Source organism: Ursus arctos, unplaced genomic scaffold (assembly GCF_023065955.2).
Source record: "Ursus arctos isolate Adak ecotype North America unplaced genomic scaffold, UrsArc2.0 scaffold_6, whole genome shotgun sequence".
NCBI classification, from domain to species: Eukaryota; Metazoa; Chordata; class Mammalia; order Carnivora; family Ursidae; genus Ursus; species Ursus arctos.
The window spans coordinates 65083821-65110728 of NW_026623078.1; the positions used below are offsets into that span (position 1 = coordinate 65083821).

At 43.1% G+C, this 26908-nt stretch overlaps 1 long non-coding RNA gene across 2 annotated transcripts; it reads right to left on the bottom strand.

Moving 5' to 3' along the window:
• LOC113252799 (uncharacterized) lies at positions 1-25975 on the bottom strand. Of its 2 annotated transcripts, none has more exons than XR_008957747.1 (3): positions 25680-25975; positions 24243-24418; positions 1-724 (listed from the first exon to the last, which is right to left on the bottom strand). It is a non-coding gene; the product is annotated as an uncharacterized LOC113252799 (long non-coding RNA). The 2 variants fall into 2 exon arrangements; XR_003315028.4 differs by lacking the exon at positions 1-724 and adding an exon at positions 16591-20950.
• Between the last annotated feature and the right edge of the window lie 933 nt (positions 25976-26908).

Here is a 26908-nt window from a genome sequence, read left to right on the forward strand (position 1 = left end):
ATTCCCAATGCTGGCCTGACTCTCATTCCTTCCTGGCCCCACTCCAAAAACAGCTCCCAGAGGTTATCAGTGGCAAGGCCAGTGAGCTTAGGACTAATATTAGTTAACAATGCCTGAGACAAAATTATAAGCCACAAAGGTCCTCTTTTGTCTCCTCCCTCCTCTGGGCTCCCTTCCTCCATGCTTCCAGGTACCACAGCAGGTTCTGTCTGGTACCATCCAAAGCCATAGGGGAGATCTTATGGAAGCCAAAACCTCACTCGGCTGGGTTGGAGGGGGTTTCTCTGGGATACGGGGAGTACAAGATAGAGCCAGGGACACACAATGGGGCCACCACAGAGTAGAGATTCAGTTGCCCTTCCTCCCACTTGTTTGAAGTCTGTACCTTCTTCTTCTCCAATGTAGTAATACTTTTCTGGGCTTTGACCTCTTCCTAAGAATAACTCCATTATAGTACAAATCACCCCATCACTGTTTCCTTGACCATCTTCTCCAACAGATCATTCCCTTCCAAAAGAATTTAAAAGAAACAAACAAATGAAACTCTTACTGCATTTCTTTCCAGCCGCTTCTTTCTTCTCAATTATCCACCCTCCAGTTAAGAAATACAATTGCAGTTGTCCACGAGACACGAGTTCACATTCCATGGGACCCTACTTTATATTCTCTTTGGAAGGCGTGTGGCACAAAGAACACACAGCTTAATGACCCAGAACCACTAAATCTGCAAAGGGAAAGCGAGAGGGGGTGAGAGACGGAGTTGAACTGGGACCGAGGTGGCAGAGACAGCCAGGGAAGAGACAGCAGATAGGAAGAAATCACTTCAGCGGAGGCCGACCCTGACTTCATCCTGATGCACAAATACACAGGACTTCATAGCCCGCCACATAACCCACTCATACCAAGAACGTGCGTGCATTACACAAATTATATGGCGGAATTCCTGGGGAGGGGTGGGGAGCAAGGTGGGGTGGAAAAGTTTACAGCATGCACCCCAAAGCCCACAGCCTCATACACTCCACATGCCGCCTCTCCCAAGTCTCTGTGCTATACCACACCACAGATGTCTTTTCTGGTCCCAGAACCTCCACCACCGCATACCTAGATATCTTTCCTCCCTTCTAGAGCAATGTGGCTTTACCAGTATGGTACACACCATAGGACACAAACACTCAGCAAAGAGCCTCCAGCACCAAGATCCACCCTCCCTAGAAGGTCAGAAGAGGTTATAAATAGCACCCCTCCTCCCCAATAACTGATAGACAATAGCATAAGCAATAGGGAAGGGAAACAGAAACTGGCATTTTTAAGCACTGCTTATGTACCAGCAATGTGCTGGAGTTTTTGACATGTGGCTTGCCTGATAGCAACTCTCAAGATTCTTAAATTTGGTGAAAATGGACACAACGAAGGAAAAAGATTATTCATGTTCTCATTGCCCAAGCAGGATTTCGAGCTCCACCCCTCTGTGAGATGTGGAATATGCCTAAAATGAGATAGTAAGTAGCACTAATTTAAAGGAGAGTGTTGACATGACAGAGAGATCAGGAATGCACCATGAGGTCCAGGCAACTCAAGCCATCTTTTGAGGCTTCAAGATAATTTGGGACAGGCTTCCAATTAGATGTGAAATGTTGCGTAGCAGGAAAGAGAATGGGTGGGGCGCTGGGCAGGAGGGAGACGCCGTATCAGAATCTATCATTTTCCAGTGCCAAACAGGGTTTCGTTACTGGCTCCAAATGTCAAGTAATTCCTTCCACTTAAAGAAATTCTATAATTTGCCTGTGACCGTCCTCCACGTCGACATTTGGCAGAGCCCGGGGAATCACTGTAGCGCTGGCTGGGTGGGCGGGAGCTGGGACTCCAGGACCACAGACAGAATGACCTAATTTGCAGAAGGCTTTGGTGGACAGGAATAAAGACCGGTTCTCTAAGGCTGGGATGGGAAGTACAGCCTCGGAGAGTCAAGGTTATTTTATCAGGAAATAAATCAGAGGCCTGTACCATGACCACTTTTTTCCAGGCACATCTTGGTGATGAGGAGGGTGTGTGTTCAGACCACAGGAATCTCCAAACCACCCAGCCGCCCCATCAGCTCTCTGGGACACCAGGCGCACGGCTGGTGAGAGCCCCAGAAAATAGCATTCTTGAGATTTGCTTTGTGTCTCTCAGAGTGTGCATGGTTTCGTTCGTTTGCATTTGTCTTTGGCGTTGTTTGTTTGTGTGGCCAGTCTCGTGGGGAGGCTGGTGGCTGCTGTCCTTCCCTCAGCGTACAGTGGCTGACAAGAAACCTAGTGTCTGTTGCTGCTTCAGCCCCTCTGGCCGGCTGCCAGGCTGGAGGTGCCGGCCGGCGCTTCTGCTGGCCTGGCTCATGAAACACATTCCAGTGGGCACCAGGAAAGCAAGGAGGGGAGGACTTCAGGGCAGGGAGCAAGGGGGAGTCGACCAACCTGTTAAGCAGTCCCAGGGAGGGAGGCAAGTGTCTGTCATAGAAACCTCCATTGAGAGTAAAAATACTAAGGCTGGTGCAAATACGCAGAGGAGGGGACACCACGCTCTGGCTGGCCGGCAGGCCACCCTTCTCAATAACAGAAACACATGTTCTTTTGGCAGGGAGGGGGAAGGGGGGTCTGGGGTCCTAGTGGACATCTGTGAAAGGACAAAAGGGGGGGGAATAAACTTGCCAAGGCAGTTGGCCATCGTCCCTCGCTGTGGCCTGGAGGTGCGTCCTACTGCAAAACCTGAAATAAACTCCAACACCCCACCTTCAGAGAAGGTGGGGTTATTTTTAAAAATGCAGGCTTTTGCTTTGAAGCTATTTCAAAAGTCTAAGATGTAATTTACTTTTGAGGGGGGAAAGCTACAAGAAAGAAAAAGAAGTAAAAACACAGTTATAAAAAAAAAAGCAGCAACAACAAAAATAAAGTCCCAGAATTAAATTTTGCAACCGAACCATAGGCCTCCGGGTCCCTCATCAATCACAGCTCTGTGTTGCTGTTTTGGTGATTTGGTGATTCAGATTTCTGAATTTTATTTTGAAGAGTATAATTTTCAGATTAAGATTTTAAAAGAAGTACAGGCTCAAAGGGAAAGGGGGGGGAAAAAAAAGGAAACTGCTCCTTACAACTACTTCATGCAGCTGAGGGCGTGGACAGATGTGCCTGAAGGAATGTTTCTTCAAATTTTCCACTAGTCCCCTGCCCCTGGCTCTCTCTGCGCGTTGTGAGTTTGTCTTGCTCAGGGAGCCGTGCCCGTGTAGCATCAGAGACAACGTCAGCTCAGTGCTTCAATTATGGACTCCGTTTTCAGACGCTTAACTCAGGTATAAAATGTGTTTGGGGCCCTAACTTGGCGGATGACATCTCAAACCAGCAGTTAATTCTCTAACGTGTTTTTAAGGGCACATTTTTAACTTATTTTCTGATCCCAAAGTGCAAATTAACAGAAGGCCATACACAGAAATTACCCACTGAAGGCCCCATAACTGGCAGGCCCCCACTAATGGAACCCCGGGAAGGCAGTACGTAGAACAATGCTACTTTTTACATGGGACATCCTTTGTAGGGGAACATTCGCCAAGGAGAGAAGGGAGGCTGGAGGGCAGGGTGGGGAAAGGGGAATTGTTATGAAGTTATGAACATTTCTTACAGTTTCAAGAAGAAACCTAAAAGGGGCACCTGGGTGGTTCTGTCGGTTAAATATCTGCCTTCAGTTCGGGTCATGATCCTGGGGGCCTGGAATCGAGCCCCGTGTCCTTGGTCCTGGAATCGAGCCCCGTGTCCTGGGGTCCTGGGATGGAGCCCTGTGTCGGGCTCCCTGCTGAGCGGGGAGCCTGCTTCTCCCTCTCCTTCTGCTGCTTGCCCTGTTTGTGCTCTCTCTCTCTAATAAATAAAATCTTTAAAAAGCAGAAAAAAAAAAGAAGAAACCTGAAAGATGGAGAAAACCCAGCTTCTTCTTCATTCTTCCTTCCCTAAAACTTCTGTAAGTTATTATTGTCTTCATGACTAGAGTGGTCTGCTGTCTAAGAGCACAGCATTTGCTATCACAATCACTCACCGCCCCTACCTCGGGTACTTTTGCTGGGGCTGGGGTGATCTCAAGGCCCTGGGATGGAACCCCAGGTTGGGCACCCCACTCTATGGGGAGCCTGCTCCTCCCTCTCCCTCTGCCCCTCACCTGCTTGTTCTCTTTCTCTCCCTCTCTCTTGTGAATAAATAAAATCTTTAAAAAAATAAAATAAAATAAAATAAATATAATCCTGGCCTCAGTGGGCTCAGAAAAAACTTGGAGCAGTGGCTGGCACACAGGAAGTGCTGAATGTGTAAACTGATATATTATTATAAGGGAGCGCTTGATATTAGAGAAACCTGAAAAGAAGGAACCAGAGGTGAAAGGCGCAGTGGCTGAACTGCTACGCTCTTTATTTCTCCTTGAGTCTTTAATTACCCCCGTTCCCACCACGCCTCAAAGAGCGCGGCGTGAGCCCTGCCTCACATCTGTAGTTCTTATCAGGCACCTACGGCAAGGAAGTGGGCGGGGGGAACAAGCCTTGCTCTCCTCCCTCTGTCTCGCTCTCCTCCATTCAGACCTGCAAGCAGAGGGCAATGAGGCTTCCCAAACACCCTCGCTTCACTGCTCCCCAGTTTCCAAGCATTATACTGGGTCCAGATTCTTTTGGACCAAACTCAAACTCAAACCAGCTTTTGAAGAAGGGAGTTTCTGGAGGATGGTGAGCGGCCCCCAGACGTGAAGCTTAGGAAGGTGGGAACAGGGCCTTCTCCGGGTGCCTCTAAGCCTCAAGCTGTCAGGATTTTCTTAACTTCAGCTTTCTACTCGTCTCTGCTTGCTGACTTTGTTCCTTCAGTCTGGCTTGCTCAGGAGGCAGGAACCAGGGCCACCAGTAGCTTCTGGCTCACATCTTCCTGTTTTGTCCTGAGAGAGAAAAGGGCCTTATTCTCTGAGTTCTGAGCTGAAAGAATCCCAGAGAATGACTCTGGTTGGGCTTGGATTGCACAGCCACCCCTGCTAATCCCTGTGGCAGGAAGTGGGGTTGAGATACTGTGGTTGGGCCCCCTGTCTTCTCTAGAACAATTTCTGTGGCCAGGTACATGGAGTCCAAGAAGAATATGCCAGCTTCATCTCATTCAGACACGCTGGGGTTAGGGGAGGTGGAAGCTCTTCCCCAACACAATGGAGTGCTGTTCTCTACACACGGGTGCCCAGAAGACAAACGCATGGGCCTCTCCAACGTAAAGAACAGCATCGTGCAGCCAGGACTTTTACAGATGAGATTTGGCACCACTGGGCAAAATATATTGTTACCTGCCTTCATAGATTCTTCATCTCTCACCTTTCATGATAAATCAATCCTGTCTTTTTTATTTCATAAAGGCAAAATGCATAGTGTGGGGATACTACCTCACACAATTCCAAAACCCTCCATTCACTTTACATTCTACAAATTGGAGTATCAGGTCAGTAGCATCCCCTGGAGATTTCTCAGTGCCTTGTCAACGGTAGATACTCAGTAAATGCTTGCTGCTTGAACGTATGAATGAATGATCAAAATGTAATTTTCTTTCCCAGATGTAACAGTGCAATTATAGATAGATCAGTCGTACACCTCTGTGAAAATCCTGTGGCCTAAGGCAAGTCATTTAGTCAGTATAAATCCCATTTTCTCTGTTTTTAAGATACAAAAATACTAATACCTCTCTCAGAGGATTGTCATAAGAGTTAAACAAGATAACAAATATGACAGTGAACGCACATCCTTACAACACTCTTTCCCTACTAACTTTGTTCTGTTTCTGGCTTCCACAGAACCTCTGCCTTTTGAGGGGAAAAAGTAGCATTTTAGGACTAAAAGAGGAATTTTAAATAATTCAGTTCAATGTTCTCATGTACAAACCACTGACTCTTCATAGGCTGTAGAATGTATTTTCAGGGGCTTTTGAGAACTATGAGAAATTTTGAATTTTTGTTGCTTTCCTTTCAAGAATGATGCTGAAACTAGTATAAGCATATTCTGGAGAAATTAGATGGCCATCTTCATAGCAAATACTGCCACCAATCTCCTGCTGGCACTTAGGATTTTTTGGTGATAAATAATTGTCTAAAGAGGCTAAACTTAAATTTGTATTCAAATCTCATAGCAGTTAGTTAGATAGATAGGAAGACAGACAGACATTCAGACGAACACATACCATTCGTTGAACGTCTACCTTGTGTCCAGCTCTCTCCTGGGACCTCATCTACACATCAATTCAGTCCTCCCCACAACACTACAGGTAGCTTTGTCACCCAGTTTCAGAGGTATGAGGAAACTGAGGCTCAGAGAGTTTAAGTGACTTGCCCAGGGTTTTAAAACCAGAGAGTGGGAAGTCAGGACAAGCCTCATCACAGCTGTTGTCAGAAACCCTTCCTCTCCCACTGCACGGGGTCAGCTCTGTGGCCCTTCCAGAGTCCTCTAGCTCGTCCTCTTTCCTAAAGTCTTTTCCTCAGCCTTTCAAAAATCTCATCTAACACGAAGAAGAAACTTCCAGTAAAGAAAAAAGAGAAAAAGAAGTGTGTGTGTGTGTGTGTGTGTGTGTGTGTGTGTGTGTGTGTGTATCTCCCTATTGGATGGATGGATGGATGGACGGATGGATGGATGAGAAAGCAAACAAACTCCTCTGCCAGGTTACTTTCTAGTTTTCTCTCTAAGACACCTAATCCAGTAACAAATGTCTTGAATTATCTCTTTGACTTAAAACTACAAAAATGCAGAGACTTCTAAGAACTGGGAACTTCTTAGCAGCCCAAGTACTTTTAAAAAAATGCTTCAGAAGGTTGGCAATTACAGTACAGAACAAAGCATTTTCAAAGAAAACTCGCATTTCCTAACATATCATATACATTAGCACATAGCACCAAATGTGCTCGTATGTGTTTTCCCGTTTCAACCTGCCATCGAGCACTGCCACACAGACCCTGTTATCCCCAGATACTCTTATCCCCTCTGTTTCAAACAAGAAAGCTGAGACTCAGAATAAACACCTACCCTAGATTGGCTATCTAATATTTGACAAAGGCAGGATTTAAACTGGTTATGCCTGTCTGTAGAGCCCGTATCCACCCACCCACCCTCCCTTCCTTCCTTCTTTTCTTTTTGTCTTCTTTTCTTTCTTTCTTTCTCTTTCTTTTTTCTGTTCTGTTCTTTCTTTTTTGTACGTGTGGTAAGAAACCGTTAACTTGAGATCTACTCGCGTAACAAATTTGTCAGTGCACTGCACAGTATCATTTACCATAGGCACGATGTTGCACAGATCTCCAGAACTTACTCAACTGGCAAAACTGACACGTTATACCCATTGAACCACTCCCTGTTGTTTTCTCCCCTCAACTTCTGGTAACCACCAACCTACTCCGGGCTTCTATGAGTTTGGTTATTTCAGATACTTCATATAAGTGGGACCATGCTGTATTTGTCCTTCTGTGACTGGCTTATTTCACTTAGCATAATGTCCTCCATGTTAATCCATGTTGTTGGTTATGACAAGGTTTCCTTCTTTTTTTTTTACGACTGAATAATACTCCACTGTATGAATTTACCACATTTTCTTTATCTAGTCATCTATTGATGGACATTTGGGTTTTACTCACTTCTTAGCTATTGTGAATAATGCTGCAGTGAACATGGAAAGGCAGATATTGTTTTGAGATCCTGATTCCAATTCCAGGACTGCTAGATCACCTGGTAGTTATATCTTTTTTTTAATTTTTGAGGAACCTCCATACTATTTTTCCAAAGTGACTGCACCATTTTATATTCCCACCAACAGTGTACATTCTATTTTAACACCAAATTTTTCCTTTGTCTCAATCACCACTTTTGTCTATGGAATTCATATAAAGTTCAGTCCTTCACAAAGAAAGTCAAAGATGATTCTGCATCAAAAAGGCCACTAAAAAAGATGATAATTCACATGGCAGTGGGCAACACATGAAGTTCCTACTCTCAGGGAATTTTTATCTTGGAAAAAGATACACAAATTGATTTTTGGATATTTTCTGATAGCACAATATGGGGTAAAGATAGTAGATTCGATCAGCTTGTAGAAGTTAAATTCCTGCTTAGAAAAAGCACAAATTGGAAACTCTTTGTCAAACTTCTCCTTTTTGCCCCTCCCTTCCTCCTAACCCTCATCTTTTGATATTCTCCGATTTGTACTCTGTGTTCCAACAACTATTTGTATTTTCCCAAACACTCCATGCTAATTTATGATTTAATGCATTTCTTTACTCTGTTAACTCTGCCTGGAACAAGTTTTCCGCACACCACACAACCTATATTCCCTTGTCCACCTGGAAAACTTCCAGAAAACCCAAGGAGATGTGTCTGGAACTTTCCAGACCCTCCACTCCCTCCATTGCAGTCATGCTATCCTCTGTACTACCTCCAAGCCTTGAATAGCTTGTGTAGAGCTAATTATGGTGTCCTATAATTATTTGTCACACACTTGTCCACTCTACTGGGTTCTATGAGGACAGATGCAGAATTTACTTTTTTTAAATATCCCCCTGTAGTGTAAGTGCCTGACTTAAGCTTTTTGATTGCTGAGGCGTCCATTTCAAAGCTACCCATCTTAAAGAAGCTTACTGCCAGCCATATGACACAGCTACCGGCAAATCAAATAGGTACAAGAAGCAGGCCACCGCCATCCATGAATTCCCCTTTTAGAACACCCTGGCGAAACCTGGATAACTGACCGTTTGAGTGACCTGGCTTCTCCTTTCTCACTCCTTTAAATTATCCAATAAAGAATGAACCTGCTAGGGGACACATGGGTGGCTCATTTGGTTAAGTGTTTGCCTTCGGCTCAGGCATGATCTTGGGTCCTGAGATGAAGTCCTGTGTCAGGCTCCCTGCTCAGTAGGGAATCTGCTTCTCCCTCTCCCTCTGACCCTTCCCTCACTTGCTCTCCCTCTCCCCCCGCCCTCTCTCAAATAAATAAATAAAATCTTAAAAAAAAAAAAAAAGAATGAACCTGCTAAACCCTAGACATGCCACACTCAGACACTAATAAAGGCAGAGCCCTAGGTCTACAGGTTTTCTCTCTACTCATGACCTTGCCGTGTGGCCCTTGGGCATGCCATGTACCCTCCAGAACATGTGAGTAATAAATCTTGTTCTTCAAAGTTCCCTAAAGGTTGTTGCTGAGGTGTGTCCTACAATCATATAATAAGAATCATAAAGGCTGATCCAGCCACAACATTGTCTCCAGACATTGGGGAAAATGTCTACGGGGCTTGTCACAACTAATACCAGCCAGGTGAGTGCCCCCAAGGTGCTCCCAGCCAATGGAATCACTATTGATAGGCTGAGACCAACACAGCATCCCCACACAGTGCCAGATCACGAATGATGTTTAACACGTGACATTAGATTAAATCAAACTGAACTGATTACAAAACAACTGAGAATGTGTAAACTTGAGATTTTCAAGACTTAAGCTCCTTCTAGCTTCCTTCTCATTTCTTTGGTTCTAGTGCTTGTCTCCTATTTGTATTCTGGAGAGCTTCCCTCTGAATAATTTGTCCTTGCAAGTAGTCTTTCCTTCCCAGTTCTGCTCCTTCAATCGAGCATTGAGTCAGTGCCTATTGTGTGCCAGACACTGTGTTAGAACTACAGACAGAAAGATGGATGAGCCGAAGAACTGACAACGTAGCAAAGTTTCTAAGGCATGTTGGGAAGAAAAAAAAAACTTGAAACACAGTAGAGGGGGGTTGTTACCATGTCAGAGATGCAACAAAGTGCTTTGAGAGGTCAGAGAAGAGAAAAAGCACCAGACTCCAGCACCAGGGAACACTATCCAAAGGAAAGGATGCTTGAACGAGGCCATGAGGGGAAGCATTTCGAAAGCACATGTGCATTCTCTAAATTTCCCCCTTAAAACAAGGTATTTGCCTGCCATTCTTTACTAGTAAAAGTGCCCCTTATTTCAGGGAGTTTTCCACCACAGTATGGCTGAGTTTCTTTCCTGTGTCTTCGAACTATGTTGAAGTCCTGGAAGACATTTCTGCCAACTTTGACAGATCCATGTACATAGGCTGTAAGGGCCCTGAGAACAAAGAAATGTCATTATTGTGCTGCTATTACTGTTGTTGTTGTGATTAATGATGTTACAATAACACTGCCAGAGAACATAGTCAGAATGAACTAAACCTAGAAACAAATGTTCAGGAAAACAAAAAAGGGTTTTTTTCCATCACATTCAAGGACGATAGAGAAGCAATGAAGGCTCAAACCTGCCCAAGAGGAGAGACAGTGTCATGGGACAGTAAGAAACATGAAACTCCATGGTTATGGTGTTGCTTTTATCTTCTCTGTTTAAAAAGGGGAGGGGGAGATTATTAACAAACAAATCACTGTCCTGAGTGACTCAAGTCTCCATGCTCTGATGAATTTCATGAGGAAACCAAGAGAACCCTTGAGTGAATGATACTGGGAATTTTGAGAAAAAATGGGAGTAAAGCCAAATCATCAGAAATTTGGTAAATGTTGTCTTTTTCAAAAACTGAGCATTGCAATGTTCAGCCAAAGCCATGTCTGCTCAGCACAATTCCGATCTACTTCAGTGTGTCTAGTGAGGTGGACCTATCAGGAAGGTATACTGAACGAGAGCCTTCTAGAAAGGAACTCAGCGTAAGGGAAGAAGGAGTCGGACTGACAGGTTTGGCCCCATCAAAATGCTCTGATTATTGGAGGGAATGAACAAATGTCAATGTGAACATGTCACTTAGACTTGTCAGGAAACTGGCAATCTCATATATTTGTGAAGTTTGAGCAGGTGCTCCTACCAGTTTGGAATCTATCTTCCCTTTGGAAGAAGGAGCAGGATCCAGAGGAAGAGTAGGACTGAGAGATGGCTCTATGTTTTGTCTTGTTTTTATAAATCCACTTTCTGATCTTGAACAGCATGCTAGCCAAAAGATAAGGATTGGAACTCTGAACATTGGAGGGGATTAAGAAGGGCTAATTGTTCTAGCTTCTAAATTTGTAAAGAATGGCAAGTAAATTCCAGGGGAATTATTCTATTTCTTATGCTTGTTCTAGATGTGTTTCATTTATTTTTCATCATTTGTCTTCTGATAGAAGAATGCTCTAGCTTTACATCTGTAGTTTTCTCAAAAGCCCATCACTGAGCAGAGATTCTGCTAATTGTTTTAATGTGCTACGCTGAGGGACATGAACAACTGAGTTATAGGAGTTGTTCTGCTCTTTTTTAGAAACCAGGGTCATTTGGAGGTCTGTTCTCCCCGCCCCCTTCCCTTGTCCTAGAAAGAACAGAAACTCTGTTACGCTCAAGAGCTCTAAGTGGGGCTGATGTTTGTCAGATACACCTTAACGTTACGTCTGTTATGTTTCTTTAAACCCAATACCTTTAATTGAATACAGAGAGAAGGTGCTAGCATTTGAGCTTTGCCTATGGGGTTAGACTTAATGACCTTTGAGATTCCTCCCATTTCTGCAGTTTGTTTATCTTGAGAGTTGTATAACCTCCAATGAGATATAGAGTCATCACAGAAGGATTCAAAACCATTTACAAATTTGTGGTGAAAATGGTAGACCAAAGAATGTAGGCATTCTTATCGGTAATGTGGGAGCAAATAGTTGAACTTTGCTTGAGTTTTTAAGAATCAATGATGTCTTTAAAATATGCCTTTGACGTAGCAACACCACTTCTAGAAATGTGTTTTCCAATACCACCAAGCGATTGTCCAATTCTCAGCAGATACTGACTAGATATCCTACAAATTGAACTGAATTCTAACACTATCTGCCTGGAGTTAGCATCAGCCCTCACAGGTTAAGGGCTCAGTCCCACAAGACTGTCTCCACCCCCCACTTCAGATGCCAATCAAGAGTCCAGGTTTTTACCTGTGTTTCTGACCAACTGGCTGTAAATCAGAGGTTCCCACAACTTACTCCGCTGATTCAATTAATTTGCCAAAGCAGCTCACACAACTCAGGAAAAACAGTTTACTTAATGGATTACCAGTTTATAATACAAAAGATATAATAAAGGATACAGATGAACAGCCAGATGAAAAGGTACATAGGGGCAAGGTCCCAAAGGGTCTGGGGCACAAAAGTCTCTATTCCTAGGAACTAGGGTGTACTACCCTCCTGGCACATGGATGCCCTCACGAACCAAGATGTTCATCAAATATCTTTGTTTAAGAGTTTTATAGAGTTTAATCTGTAGTCCCGGGGTCCATAGTCTCTCATGGTTCATCTCCCTCTCTGATTTCTCCCCCTTCGGATTTCCCTCCCTTCCCCTATGCTCCTCTGTGCTATTGCTTATGTTCCACATATGAGTGAAACCATATGAACCATGAGAGACTGTGGACCCCAGGGAAATAAACTGGGGGTTTCAGAGGGGATGGGGAGACAGGATAACAGGGTGCTGGGCATTAAGGAGGGCACATGTTGTGATGAGCACTAGGTGTTATCCGCAACTAATGAATAACTGAACACTACATCAAAAACTAATGATGTACTACACAGTGGCTCACTGAACATAATAATAATAAAAAAAAGAAAATCTGTAGTCCTCTCAAAAGGACTCTCCCCCCTTACCATTTCCGGGGGTTGATGGGCAGAGCTGAAAGTTCCAACCTTCTGATTACTTGGACTTTCTGGTGAACAGCCCCATTATGAAGCTATGTAGGATCCCCACCCCATGTCACTTAATTAGCCTAAACTCAGGTGTGCCCCCATGGGGCTCCTTATGAATGGTGAAAGATACTCTGATACTCAGGAAATTGCATGGGTTTTAGGAGCCCTATGCCAGGAACCAGGGATGAAGACCAAACATATTCCTTAATATGTCACAGATATATTCAAAGAACTTAGGTAAAATGTTTCTATGATGTTTTCTAAAATAATTTTTAAAAGCAAGAAAATATTTAAGTGCCTAGCACTGGGGGATGGGTTGAGTCAACTGTGGCCCATGTGTGCACTAGAGACCATGCAATCACTAAAAGTGAGGTGGGATAGTGTATTTATCAAAGTGAAAGAGCAGATTATAAAAACAGTATGACAGTATAATCTTACATTTGTTTGCAGTAGACCATATACAGACTGAACAAATTCCTGAAGGAACTACACCAAAAAATAAATAATTTTATACATTATTACCTCTGATGATGGAGAAAATAGGACTTCTATTTTCCTCTCTTTATACCTCTTTTCTAAATTTCTGCCATGAGTAAAAGTTTGTATTGCAACAAAAAGTTTAAAGGACCTAAGTATGTATTAATACGTGTATTGATTTTTGTGTTCAATATTATTTACCGAATGCCCCTTATTCACCGGGACTTGTGGATACCTGAATTTCTCTCTAAAATTCTTCATGGATTGTTTTCTTAGTAATATATAAGCAAAAGGAGCCTAGTATAGCAATTTAAAATCAACAAAAAGGTTGAAAAACTTATTGAAAGTCACATAATGAATTCAAAACAGCCAGCCAGGACTCATAACCTCAGATTCTTAAACCTGAACTCCAAAAACATAGATTCTATTCTACTAGTCCTGACTTCTGCTCATTGTTTATTGGGGGCTGAAAGGCACCTCGGTATAGCAGTTTAAAGAAAATACTGGCCACAACATTCTGCTGCTGCTCCCATTAAGAAGCATAGTGTATTTCTCCACCCTCCGATCTGAGTGGGTGTGTGAATTGATCCTGCCAGTTTCATCCCTCTGCCTCCAAAGACCTTGCCGTTTCCACTCTTTTAGAACCTTTGACCACCACATGAGTCAGCCTGGGTTGGCCCGCTGGAGGATGCGTGAGCTCGTGAAGAAAGGCTCCAGTCATCCCATCGTCCAAGCGTGGCCGTCATAAACCAGTTGGCCCCAGCTGCCCTACCAGCTGACCGCAGACACATGAGCAAGCCCAGCTGAGGTCAGCAAAGCCCCGCCCCAACCATCAAAACCACCCCGAGGAGTTCAATCCCAAATGCCAACCCACCGAACTGTGAGCTAAATAAATGTTTGCCGTTGTAAGCCCTAAAGCTTTGGGGTGGTTTGTCATGCAGCAAAAGCTAACTGATACATCTTGGCTCATCTAATCCTCCTCATTTTTCAAATGAGGAAACCAGGGAACCAAGTACCCCACTTAGGGTCACACTGTAAATCACAAACCTGGAGAAGGACTCCATTCTCTTGGCCGCCAGGCCTGTGTCCTGAACGCTCAGAAAGGAAAAGGTTAACAGAGTGCACATATACAGACAGAATTAAAATCTTGGCAAAGCAAGTACAGTGAATGGGCTTCAGGTCACCATGTGCTCCATGTCTTCCTGCCAGGTCAATAGTTTGGCTGCAGGAGAAAAGGCAAAAACACCAGGTTGTGCTCTCCCCCGGTCTCATCCCAGTCAATTCCAAACACTCAGAGACCACCTGGGAACTAGGCCCTCGGAGACCTCAGAAGTGTCCACTCTCTCTCTCTTCACTTCCTTTCCCTTCTCTCCCTCCTTCACTCCTCCTCCTCTCTCTTCCCATCTTTTTTCTTCCTCAAGCTCTCTCTCTCTCAGAGAGCTAACGAAGCATGCCCCCTGATGTACCCCCATGTCTTTCCCTGACTGCGCCCACCTCCTCCATGCCCAGAGGGATCACGATGACAGAAAAACTCATCGAAATCACAACCTAAACCAAACCTCAGCATCGCCCTACCATGAGTCATAAGATGGTCCACTTCAAGGTGCTTCTCCCCAAACATTAGCCAATTAATCCTTGCAGCCACCTCGCGTGCTAATGAGGCCTCATTATTCATCAGTTACAGACCCAGAAAACAAAACCAGAGCGAGCGGTGGCTGGACCCACAGCCTCGGAGGCAGGAGGCGAAGCCTGGCGCTCCTGGCCCTGGGGCGGAGGCTGGGCACAGACCAGTAAGCCACAGCACTCCCCTGGTGTGGGCCCAGACGCCGGTGCCAAGGGGCGGCTCCAACTTTTCCTTTTCCATTAGCCACAGGTGTGTTTTACCACAGCCTAACTAGCAGCTACTATTTATTCTCTGGGATTTTCTAAAAATGTGCTTTTGCAGACCTTCAAGCCAAAGCCATTCCCAGCATCACTCTTTATTAAATCGAGCCACAGAAATGTATTGAAAATCATGAGCATTTTGAAACATACTGAGTCCTTTATGGCTGAAATAATCTAATAGACAAGCTGTTGTTAATTTACAACCTTAATTTTCAGACACACTTCTTGAGTCAAAAGTACTTCCTGCTCTGCAATTCCTGTAGGGATACAGGTGGCCCAGGACTAAGTACACATCTACTGTACATTAAAATGTATTTCTTACTTAACTTAAACATTTCTGAAATCTCAAGTTTATGTCTAGACTATTTTAATCAGCTAAATGTCATAATAAGCCATATGTGGGTCTTGATCGGTTACATATACCAGCCCTACTCATAAAGTATCAAAAGGTGTTTTTAAAGAGAAGTCTGTGTTTGTTTTACCAAGAAAATGGTGCTTTCAGTCCATCATATCAGACATGTTGGCAGGCAGAAAAGGACCTTACGTAACCGGTAGAAAAAAAGGGAGTTTTCTCCCTCTTTTCCCCCCATGTACTATTCCTTCAATAGCACTTTTAAACTGCAGAGTTTCGAAGCAACACGTTTGTCTTGTTCTAAACTGTCACTTGACCATGATCCACAAAATCTCAGCACTTAGAGAAAGCAGGTTGGTGCTGAGCAGGTATGTTTGTTCCTACGGGTCTCATTGTTCTCATTTTTACAGGGGTTCTCCACGGTCAGTTCAATCGCTTCTGAGTTGGCCTGCACCTCTCAACCCCCAAAAAGCCATCAGGCCACCCAAATATAAGGATGGGGGAAAGTAATAACATTGCTGACTCAGGAGATAGCCCAATAGCTACTGAGAACCCGGCATGGCTCAGGGGCTGTGTTAGAACTTCCAGCCTTAGTAATCAATGTGAGAATCCTGATGCCTGCTTTCAGAGAGCTTGCACTTTTATTGGGGGAGAGAGATTAAACAAACAACTCCACAAATACATTTTCATTAGCGCTCTGAAGAGGAAGTACTTGACACTATAAATATTCATTCCAAGGACAAACTGGCATTGAAGGACAAGGAAGGTTTCCCCAAGGGAACAATGTTAGGCACTGACCTTAGGGATGAGTAGGTTTGATCAGATAGAAGGTAGGTGTGGAGCTGGTAAAATGACAATTGCATAGAAAAATAGGAATGGAAGGGAGGGCGGGACGGAGAGACGGAGAGAAGGGGCAGGTGAGGGGAGGCAAGGAGACAAGGGGACAAAGGACAGGGAGGAGAAGAGAAAGGAAGGGAAGATGAATTCAAATCTGTAACCTCCAAACTTTTATGACAAGTGAGGAAGCATCGGAAAGTATCTAAAGTAACTTTGTTTCCAACTCCAAAGAAACATAATTGAAAAAGCACTCATTAATCAAATTGGAAAATAAAGCTTTCTTATCAGCCTGAAGAGGATTCTTAACTCAACTTTGAAGAGAAAAAAAAAGAAACATAAAATGATACTTAAAGGGAAACAAGTAAATTAGGGTTTAATGTTGGCACTTGATAAAATTTTATGAACTGTGGATTATGAACAAGAGTTCTTGCATGTAGACAATTCTGGAGATGAAAATGGCCATAAAGCTCGTTCTTACCAAGCCTAGACAGAGCTCGCTCTCCGTGATACCATGCAGCCACAAAATTGCTCTTGGTTCACATAAGCAGATGATAGGAAACACTTTTTTTATGATAATAATTTTAAATGATGATGTTTTCTCTGGGCATCTCAGTGCATTTTTCTGTCTTCTCGCACTGGAGTGAGCAACTGTTGAGGGGGAAAGAATGTGGAGGTTCCACTTGTGTCTCTTCCTTGAGTCTGCAAACTGCATTCTGCCCAGCATGTCCCTTCCCAGGACTGAATCAGGATCTACACTCCGCTTGAGGCGCTCTGGGCATGGGGTTAGTTTGGATGCTGTTCATCAACTCTTCCTGGTTCTTCTCCTTCCAGAAAGATGGTGTGATTCCACTTCTCCACCCTCCTTGGAATGAGGCTTGGCCACATGACTTGCTTTGTCCAGTGAAATGTTAACAGAAGTGATGCCAGTCATTTTCAAGTGGACACTCTTTACCCCTTTGTCTTCACCTATTACAGCAACCTTGTGGGTATTTCTCAAGAAGGAGCTGTCATTCTGAAATCCTGAGTGACTACAGAGCACCCTGCTGGCCCACACTGCACAGGTCGTGTGAGAAATAGAGCATACTCCATTGAGCCACTGAGATCAAGGGGTGGTACGTAACTTACTCTACCCTCACCCATCCTAGGTTCACAGGGTCTGATGTTAGGATCCCTTTTTCATGTTTGCCTTGCCACCTTCCCTTGTGCTGCTCTCTCAGTCAAAATAATTAGTCTACCTCCTAATGCATCTGGAAGTCAAGAAAGTACCAAATGTATATTTGTTGTGACTCAAAAATTAGGGCTTCCAAAAGAGCTCCTCCTAGAAAATAGTGAACCTGCAGTGACTGACATATCCTCTCCTTCGGACCTTCACCAGAGAGAAGAGTATGGATCGTGAAGCAGGACCACTCCACCTGAAGCTATAGACAAGAGTGATTAAAAGCACACATTCTAGAAAAAAATCTGTTTGGGCTCCATTCCTGGTTCTGCCATTTATTGTCTTTAACCTTGAATGCATAATTTATCCTTTCTCTGCCTCAACTTCTTCCCCTGTGGTGCTTCTGTCTTCCTTAAGTTTATTGAAGGAATCAAAGGAAATGGTGCAGGTAAACCAGGAAAAGTGCCTACTAAGCACTGGATAGCTTTGGGTACTTGCACAGTAATGTTAAGAAGCCGGAAATGATTTTCCTGTCCCTTGTCATCCTTGCCATCCCAGCATATCACACAGACCATTATGTGGCTCACATACCCTTTTTCAAAGCCAGTGTAAAGTGCTCATGCATTCTTGAACTCCTTAGAGTACCCGAAAGCCAAGCTGCGTCCCAAATCTTCCCCAACTGCTTTCACCAGAATTTCTAGAATAATCTCACTCTGCTACAACTATGACCACATCCCCCACCTCCAACACATGCTTGCCTTCCAAGAGAGATGTTGTGTTTATGCACAAGGCCAGCGGTATCAGGTGCCACCTGAGGACAGACAGAAGGGACAGAACCAAGAAGAACCAGAGGCCATGTGTGAGCCCGTACCAGGAAGTTTAGAAAGGCAGCCACACTCTATCAGGAGGACTCTGAAAGAACTACGTGGGGAGGAGAGAATGCACTGTGATTCCCTTTCTGATTATTGGAGACTGAAGTAAAGATTTTCATTGTTTGTCAACATCAGATACCAAATTTGTTATTTTTTTTCTGGATGCAACACCACGCTTGGACTGCTCTCAGAGAAAACCTACTTTGTAGGAGCTAGGCATACATTCAGTGAGGCTTCCGCAAGCCTCTCTCTCTCTAAGTGCCCCTTTGGTGTTCTCCTTTCATCCCGACACTCCGCACATTTTTAAAGGACCTCTCATTTCTAATATACTTTTGTACCTTAGTCTGCTTGGGCTGCTATCACAAAACACCATAGACTGCAGGGGCGGGGGGGGCGGGGGTTAAACAACAGACATTCATTTTCACAGTTCTGGAGGCTAGAAGTCCAATATCAAGGTGCCCTCCAATTGGTTCCTAATGAGAGATCTCTTCCTGGCTTGCAGATGGCCTTCTCACCGTGTCCTCACATGGTAATGAGAAAGATATCTCTCTCCCCTCCATCTTCCTCTTCTTATAAGGCCACTAATCCCATCATAAGGGTTCCACCCTCATGACCTCATCTAACCCTAAGTACTTCTCAAAGGCCCCATCTCCAATTGGCATCACATTGGGGGTTAGGGCTTCAATATATGACACAAAAATTCAGTCTATAACACTCTGTGAGAGCAGATAGCCTACACTGGGAGCTAATTCTGACCTTCAAGATTTGGGAAATCCATTTAGTTCTACTCGATCTATTTTACTTTTACTTCTTCAGGAAGCACTTACTAATTATGCAAAAGACATGGTGCTAGAAACCAAAGGGGAAGACTAAGAAGACATGATCTTTGCTCTCAAAGAGCTCCATGGTCCAATTGAAAATCAGAGAAATGTGCAGTATAAACATGAAAAATATGAAAATATATTTTTAGTTAAAGGAAGTCTATTTCAGTAACAGAGTTGTGAAATAAAAGTGTGCTATGAGAGGGTCAGGGGAAACAGAATAATATGATGGGTGAGAAATCAGGTTCTGGAATCACATGGAAATGGGTTCACATCTTGGCTCTGCCATTTCCTTGCTATAATGATCTTGAAAAAATTAAATAGCCATTCAAAACTCGTTTCTCTAACTGTAAAATGGGGTTGATAACATTACCTACCTCATAGGTTTTTTATGATAATGCCTATAAAATTCTTAGCACAGTGAATGGCCTGGAGTAATCACTCAATAACTATTAATTTAAAAAGAAGTATGGGTGGAGGAATCATTTCCACATGGGACCTAGAGAGAGAGGAGAATACTTCCCAGAGGATGGTAGGATTTTTTCCGAATGTTAAATCCTGGCACTGGGGGAGGAATTCAGTGGGCTGTGAGGGGTAGGGGTAAGAGGCTGGGAAGCACATGAGTTTGGGGAAAGGTAAGTAGATGTGTCTGGGTAGAACAGAGGGTATGCTTAGGGAGACAGAGAAAGATAGACTAGAAAAGTGAGTTGAACTTGGACACTGGATGTCCTTAAAAGTCAGACCAAGAAGACTGGGTTTTGTCCCACATTCTACCTTATTCAATAAAATGGGGCACCTTGTCTTTAGTTCTTACTAAAAATGTTTTAACTCAAAGTACATTTTCCTAATAAACTCAGATATGGTCATGAAAAAAACATCTGTTTTTCCCTTCATTCTGTTCAAGAGCAAATCCCAGTTTGATTTTATATTCAGAAGCTTGTTCAGCCCTAATGTAAAAAATACATAATGGGACTCAAGTGGTACAGAAAACTATTTCAAAGAAATTTTAATTTAAAAAAAAAGAAGTTTAATGAAGCCCCTTTTTAACCCTAAAGACACCAAAGGTAAGTGAATTCTTAGACTTTTCCCTACTTCCTCTCTAAGATAAAAGCTTTTCTAAAAAAGTAAATATGCACATTACGCTAATTTAATCTAATTGGTAAGGTCATTCAGAGCTGGTGAAACTTCTGAATTATTCAATATGTTTTAAGTTATCTTAATACTTTCTAGAACAATATGAATCATAGATTAACAAGGTGTTTGCCAGGTAGACATCTTAATGAACAGACAATCACTGGTAATTTTGCCTTAATAAGTTCTACGTAAATGCATTCTGTTAAAATGGCTTAAAGAAGGAATGGGAAAGTTCTTTTCCCTTTTAAACATCATCATATATCCAATTAGTCAGTATTAGGCATGAAAATGAATGAGAGAGACTCCCTTCTGGTGGCTCACAGTCTAATGTAGGCAGATGATGACAATAATCTTCAGGACACTACTGTTGAAGTATAACCAGAGTCTTATTGGAGCACCTAATGGACAGTCCCCTTGGTTCTTTGCATTATTGCTTTTTTAAATCAACCCCATTTTTAAGACTGGCAGAAAGTGATGCTACTCTTCTGTCTCACAAAAATTTAATTCCACCCTCGTCGACTCCTAATTAGTGGATTCCAAACACATTACACTCCAAATACATTACACTCATCTTCTAAAATTTTATCAATAGAAACAATGTGTTTGCTCCAAGCTTATTTCTTTGCCCTTTTCTTATTTGAAACCTCAACTCTGAAACTTTGGCAGGGGAAATGTGTCTGTTTATGTGTCACAAGGTTGAGAGCTTCTTGATGATGAGGTTTGCAGTTTTAGTCTTCTTTTATTCCCTAGACCCTAGAATAAATTAATAGAAAGTAAGAAAAGAAATGAGTAAGTGAATGAGTGAGTAAATAAGTGATGAATTAGTGAATGAATGAGTGAATAAGTCAGTGAGTGAATGAAGAGTGAGTGAATGAATGAATTCATGAGGAAGTGAATGAATGAGTGAATGAGTAAGTGAATGAATGAATGACTAAGTGAATGAGTGAATGGGTGAGTGAGTAAGTAGATGAAATTTCCTCGACTAAATGACTGTAGCTTTGTCCAGAGAACAGTCACGTAGTTGAGGAAATTTCATCCAATAACATAACAATCATGACCATAAGAGATAACAATCAGCGAGCGCTTGCCATGTGTTATGTTTTATTCTGAGCACTTGTGTTTGCTCATTTAATCTTCATTGTACAAAGGGCTGTCTTTATTTTACAAATAAGAAAAATGGGCACAGACAAGTTACAGTGTCAGGAGGGGGACCATATATGGACACTCTTCAGTTGAGTAGAGTACATGGCCCCATAGGGGCTTTAGAGAAATTGCACATAAATTTGTATGTTAATTTTTTGCTTATTTTTCTGGGGAGAAGAACCATAGTTTATTTTGTGTATCTTCCTGGGGAGAAGGATCATACTGTGATATGCCTTCTCCCAAAAAGTTAAGATACTTTACACATTTCAATCTCAGCTTAGAAATTACTGTTTAAGGAATGAAGTCGTCACTATACCAAATTGACTATAAATCTAGCAATAATATTTTTAAATAAGGATTTCTTACACTCCAACTCAATTTCCTCCAGGTTTTCTCTTAAAAATAAATGAACAAGCCAAAAGACCCTTAGAGAAACTAATTCCATCAAACTTCCCTAAATGTCCCATCTGATATTTCCATAGAAGGGAAGAACCAATAACAAAATCAGGAAAGCTCTACAGTGGCCATCCGTTTGCCATCCCAGCAGCATTTTCTCAGGTGTCCTTCATGTTTTGGTAGCTACTACAGATTTCCCCACCTGACTGGAAACCAGCTCCCCCCTCACTGTCCTAGCTCCCCTTCTGGCTCTGAATGTTCCCCTGTCGCCTTTGCTGGCTCCTCTTTGAATGGCGAGGAGTCCCCACATCTCATCCCTTCACCCGCTGCAATTCCTTTTCTCACATCTTGTCAGAGCTCTCGTCCAGGCTCATCACTTCAGCACAAACCTCTAACCAAGCAACTCCCTCTAACCAAGCAAAAGGTCACTCAGGACCTTTTACTAAGGGTTGTTTACACACTGCTGACTGCACCCTGGACATTTCCAATGGATGTCCTAGTCCCATCTCCAATTCAACAGATCTAAAACCTAACTGAGCCATCCCTCCCATTAGATGAATTCCATTTATTGTCTTCTGGTTCCTCAATGATACCACCTTCATGGAAATTGTTTGTGTTTAAAATTAAGAAACCACTTGGTGGTTTTCCGCTCTCATTTTCCTATATCCAAGATCTATTTTTCATATCTGTCTCATCTGCCCTTTCTTTTCAATTTCTCCCGCCTCCATCCTAGCTCAGAACTTCCTCATCGTTTCTTCCTCTCCAAATGCCTCTAGTCTCTTGGATTTGTAGGTTGCTTTCTCCTTGCTAGTATTCCCTATGCATCCTTTGGGACTCAGGTCCCATCTCTTCCATGAAGCCTTCTCTAAGAACTCTGCAATACCACTTTCCTTCACCAAGTGAACAAATGACTTATTTGACATTCACCCACTCACCATAAAAACGCAACAGAGTTTAGAAAAGGGTGGGATAATCGTGTATGACCCCTTATTTTACAGATGGGGAAACTGAATTCAGCAACAACAACAAAAAGTGGTCAGCGACTTGCCTGAGGTCATATCAGTGATCTAGGACAGAGAAGTTTTGGAACCAAGTACTCTACTCCCAGCTCAGGTTACAGTCTCCAAAACCAGGCTCTCAGCTGCTTAGAGAGTGAAAGCATGCCTTTTTACTTCTTTGCAGCCTCCTAAATGCCCAGCACAATATTCTGTATGTAATAAATACTCAACTAATGAAAATAAGATGGAAGGAGAAAGAGAGAGATGTCAAGAATGGGAGAGAGGATGAGAGAGAACAAAGAATGTCCAGCTGACCTGCAAAGCTAAGAAATCCACACTGATCCCCGGCTGGCTGAGCAGCCAGGACCCATTGCCCACACTAGTACTCTCCTAAGAGGAGGAAAGCCAGCATCTGGATCACACCTGGAGACCACAAGAACACTGTGTTCCAGCCTCCAAGTTGCTGCCTGCCTTGACCCAGCACTGAGAGACTTTCCCAAACCTCTAGCTTGCTATGTGGTTGGTGACTCAAAACTGTTCCTGTTGTCCGAGGTATCATTTGTAAAGTGCTTTCTTGGAAGAGAAAATGTTTGGGACAGCTGGAAGGGGAGCTCCCTGTGCTAGTGCCACAAGGAGCCTTGTTGTGTGCCGTAGAACACAGGCTTCTTATTCCCCTCCCTCTTTCCCTAAGCTGTGTTTATTTAAAGCTCCCACCGCCACCATGGGGGTGCAAGCCCAGGACTTCAGGCAGGGCCCTTGGAACCACCAGGGAGCGGGCCTGGCACTTAGTTGCAGGGACCGCAGTAGCCATGAGCACAGGCCTCAGGGCCCAGGAATCGGGAATTCTGGCCAGGACAGTGGGAGGCATTGGGAAAGAGTTGTTACTGTGTCTTTGGCAATCCTATAATTATTGTTTGCTGTTATGATTTCTGTCTCTATTGCCATTTCTCTTGGTAAATCTGTTCCCACTTGTGTCTTCTACACAGAGACCTTTGGAAAAAAAAAGATTAGATAGCCAGGCTACTGGCTGGACTCCTCATAGGACCTAGGAGCGATGAGGGGTTTGTCTTCTTGCAGTGGCTCAGGAGAGGGCTGAAGAAAAGACAGATGCCTCTAGGGAAGGCTCACATTCATCAGCAAGACAAAGACAGACAACAGGTGGGCTGTCCCTCCCTACCTTCTGCCCCTTTTCGCTCAACTAGTACCACCCAGGGAAATTACTACCATGACATCCTGCAGGCGAAGAGGTGTCCAACGCACTCGGAATCCTCCCCCACTAACATCCGCACAGTAGCTTCTGCTCAGTCAAGAATGAGGAGGATAGAATGGGGCCCAGAGTCTTACTCCCCCCGGCAAAAGGGCCCAAGCATTCCACCTCACACACCTTAGGACAAAAGGGTAAACCAACAAAGATGTCCGTGACTTACAAGAAGAAGCCAGACTATCCTTTCCCTGACAGAGTCTCATGCACATACACAAATCAGGGCGTAAATTTATCAAACCCTCACCTGGTCTCCTTGCTGGGGCGCTCTTCGTTTGCCAGCAGCAAACATTAGTGAGGCTGGGTTTTATTTTAATCTTTCCTTTTTTCTGTTCCCCCAAGAGAATCTCCAAAGGCAAGCAAGATTGAGGCTTTTCAGAGTTAGGAAAATTGCCTTAATAATGACCACAGTGTGCTTCAAGACTAGGAAGAGAGAAAGAAACATGGTTAGATCTACAAAGATGATCTGATTCCACAGTGGTGAGCAAATATTCAATTACAGCCATGCTCTGCCCCAGCTTTTCCTCGCCAATTTAAAGCAAAATTCTATTTTTCAATTCTTACCCTACCAGTGGCTGGTGAGACATTGGGTATTTATAAAAAGAGGAGGACTCTCATTAAAGATAATTACTAGGTATTTGCAAACTTAACACCAATTTTTTTCCTATTAAGACTAATAATGCAATGAATATATCCTTACAAATAGCTTTCCTTTTAAGTTGAATCCATTCCTTGAAATAGTCCTAGGGTCAATATTTCTGGGTCAAGGAGTAGGAATGTTTCTATGGCTCCTGATACATATATGTAAAAAGAGATCTCACACTGCTTTCTGAAAGAATTGTATCAAATGATAGTACCACTGACTCTGTCTGAGCTTATTCATTTTTCTAGAAGGTCACCAGCACTGGCCATTACCAGTTGGTGTTATACAGTATCTCAGTTGCAAGGTATGATTTTATATTCTTGTCTAATATCTAGTGGGAACAGAATCCCCACCTTAACTGCTCTTCTTGCTCAAACCTGTCTCTGGTTGTTTGCTCCATCATTTTTCCAAATGAGTTTTTGAGACAATTTTGGTAATTTCCAGGGCAAGAATCCTATAATTATTCTTATTGGAATTGTGTATCCATACATTAAAATTAAGATCCATGGATTAACTTTAAAAATAGACATATAGAAACCTTCTGTGTTCCCATTCAAAAATACCCACCATTTACGCTGCCCATTTTTTACCTACCACTCCCCCTTACCATGTTGACATGATAAGCCATGGTGACAGTTGTAAGAGTGTGACAGAGAAAGCCAGGGCTCTCCAATACATGTGTTTTTCCTCTCCTTTCTGGACTCTTCCAAGAAGACTCTACACTCCATGCCCTTGCAGCTAGGGGCAGGCATATGCTGGAGTTCTGAGCAGTGGAATATGGGAGAAAGTGTGTCCCACATGCAGGCCTGACCTCTAACACACTCAATTCCCTACTCTCCCAGCCAGATGCAGAGGATTGGGGGTGGACATCAGAAACCCTGGAAGTTGGCAGAACCACTGGGTAGAAGCCCAGTTCCCTAATTACCATGGAGAAGACCAACCTGCCAATACTCTGTTGGATCATGATATGCAGGAAATAAAATTTTTATTGTGTCAACCCAGCGAGATTCAGATCTTGTTTGGTAGCATCAAGTAACTTACTCTGATGCACTGGAGAGACTTCCCACTTTCCAGGCTGAAGACTCAAGTTTAAAGACTCAACTAGCCAGGGTTCTCCTGAGAAACAAAACCAATAGAACGTATGTAGAAAGAATGAGATTTAAGGAACTGGCTGACACAATTGTGGGTGCTGGCAAGTCCAAAATCTATAGGCAGGCCAGCAAGCTGGAAATTCAGGTAAAAGTTGATACTGCAGTCTTAAGGCAGAATGTATCCTTCTTAGGGAAACCTCAATCTTTGCTCTAAGGCTTTCAACTGATTGAATGAAGCCCATCCAATTAGAGGGTAATCTTTGTTTCACTCAGTCTATTGATTATAAATGATAATCATATCTAAAATGCCTTTCACAGCAACTTCTAGACTGGCTAAACAACCAGGCAAATAATTTCTTGTTTGACTAAACAAGTAGGTGCTATAACCAAGCCAAGTTGGCATATAAAATTAGCCATCATAGGGACCAAGCAGTAATGTTTCAAAAAAAGAAATCAGAGGCATCATGGTGTCATAAAAACAACATGGAGTTTGGATACAGGCAGATCTATTTGGGTCACAAATTCTTATAATTACCATGTCTTGTTTTCTTTCTTTTTTTAAAGATTTATTTATTTATTTTAGAGAAAGAGAGAAAGGAGAGAGGCAAAGGTAGAGGGGGAGAGAGAGAATCTCAAGCAGACTCCCCAGTGAGAGCAGGGCCCAACATGGAGCTCAGTCTCACAACCCTGAGATCATGACCTGAGCCGAAATCAAGAGTTTGACACTTAATCAACTGACTGCACAGATGCCCCATTTTCTTAACTATAAAATAGGGCTAATACATTGTAAGGTTGTGGCAAAAATCAAAGGACACCATTATGTAAAACTCACAGTACAATGTTTGTCGCATGAGAGCAATGGTTTTCTTCTCCTCTATTCAAAGGGGAGTGGCGTCCTGTCTTTCAGCAGCAGCCTTAGAAGGATAGCTCTGCTCCTTAGTCCTCCATGGCCCATTCTTCAGAGGTGATTCACTGGAACTTCCAACCACTTAGTACACTCAGTCCATTTTGGCTACAAAAGCTGCTTCATTATAACATGGAGAATCACAACAATTCAAGAATAGGAAATCTATTTCCAGGCACATAAATTACCAGGGACGGTAAAATTAATGAGATCTTTAACTTGACTAGCTTACCAAAAATGTATGTAATTCATTTCAAAAGTCCACCTTGTTTTAC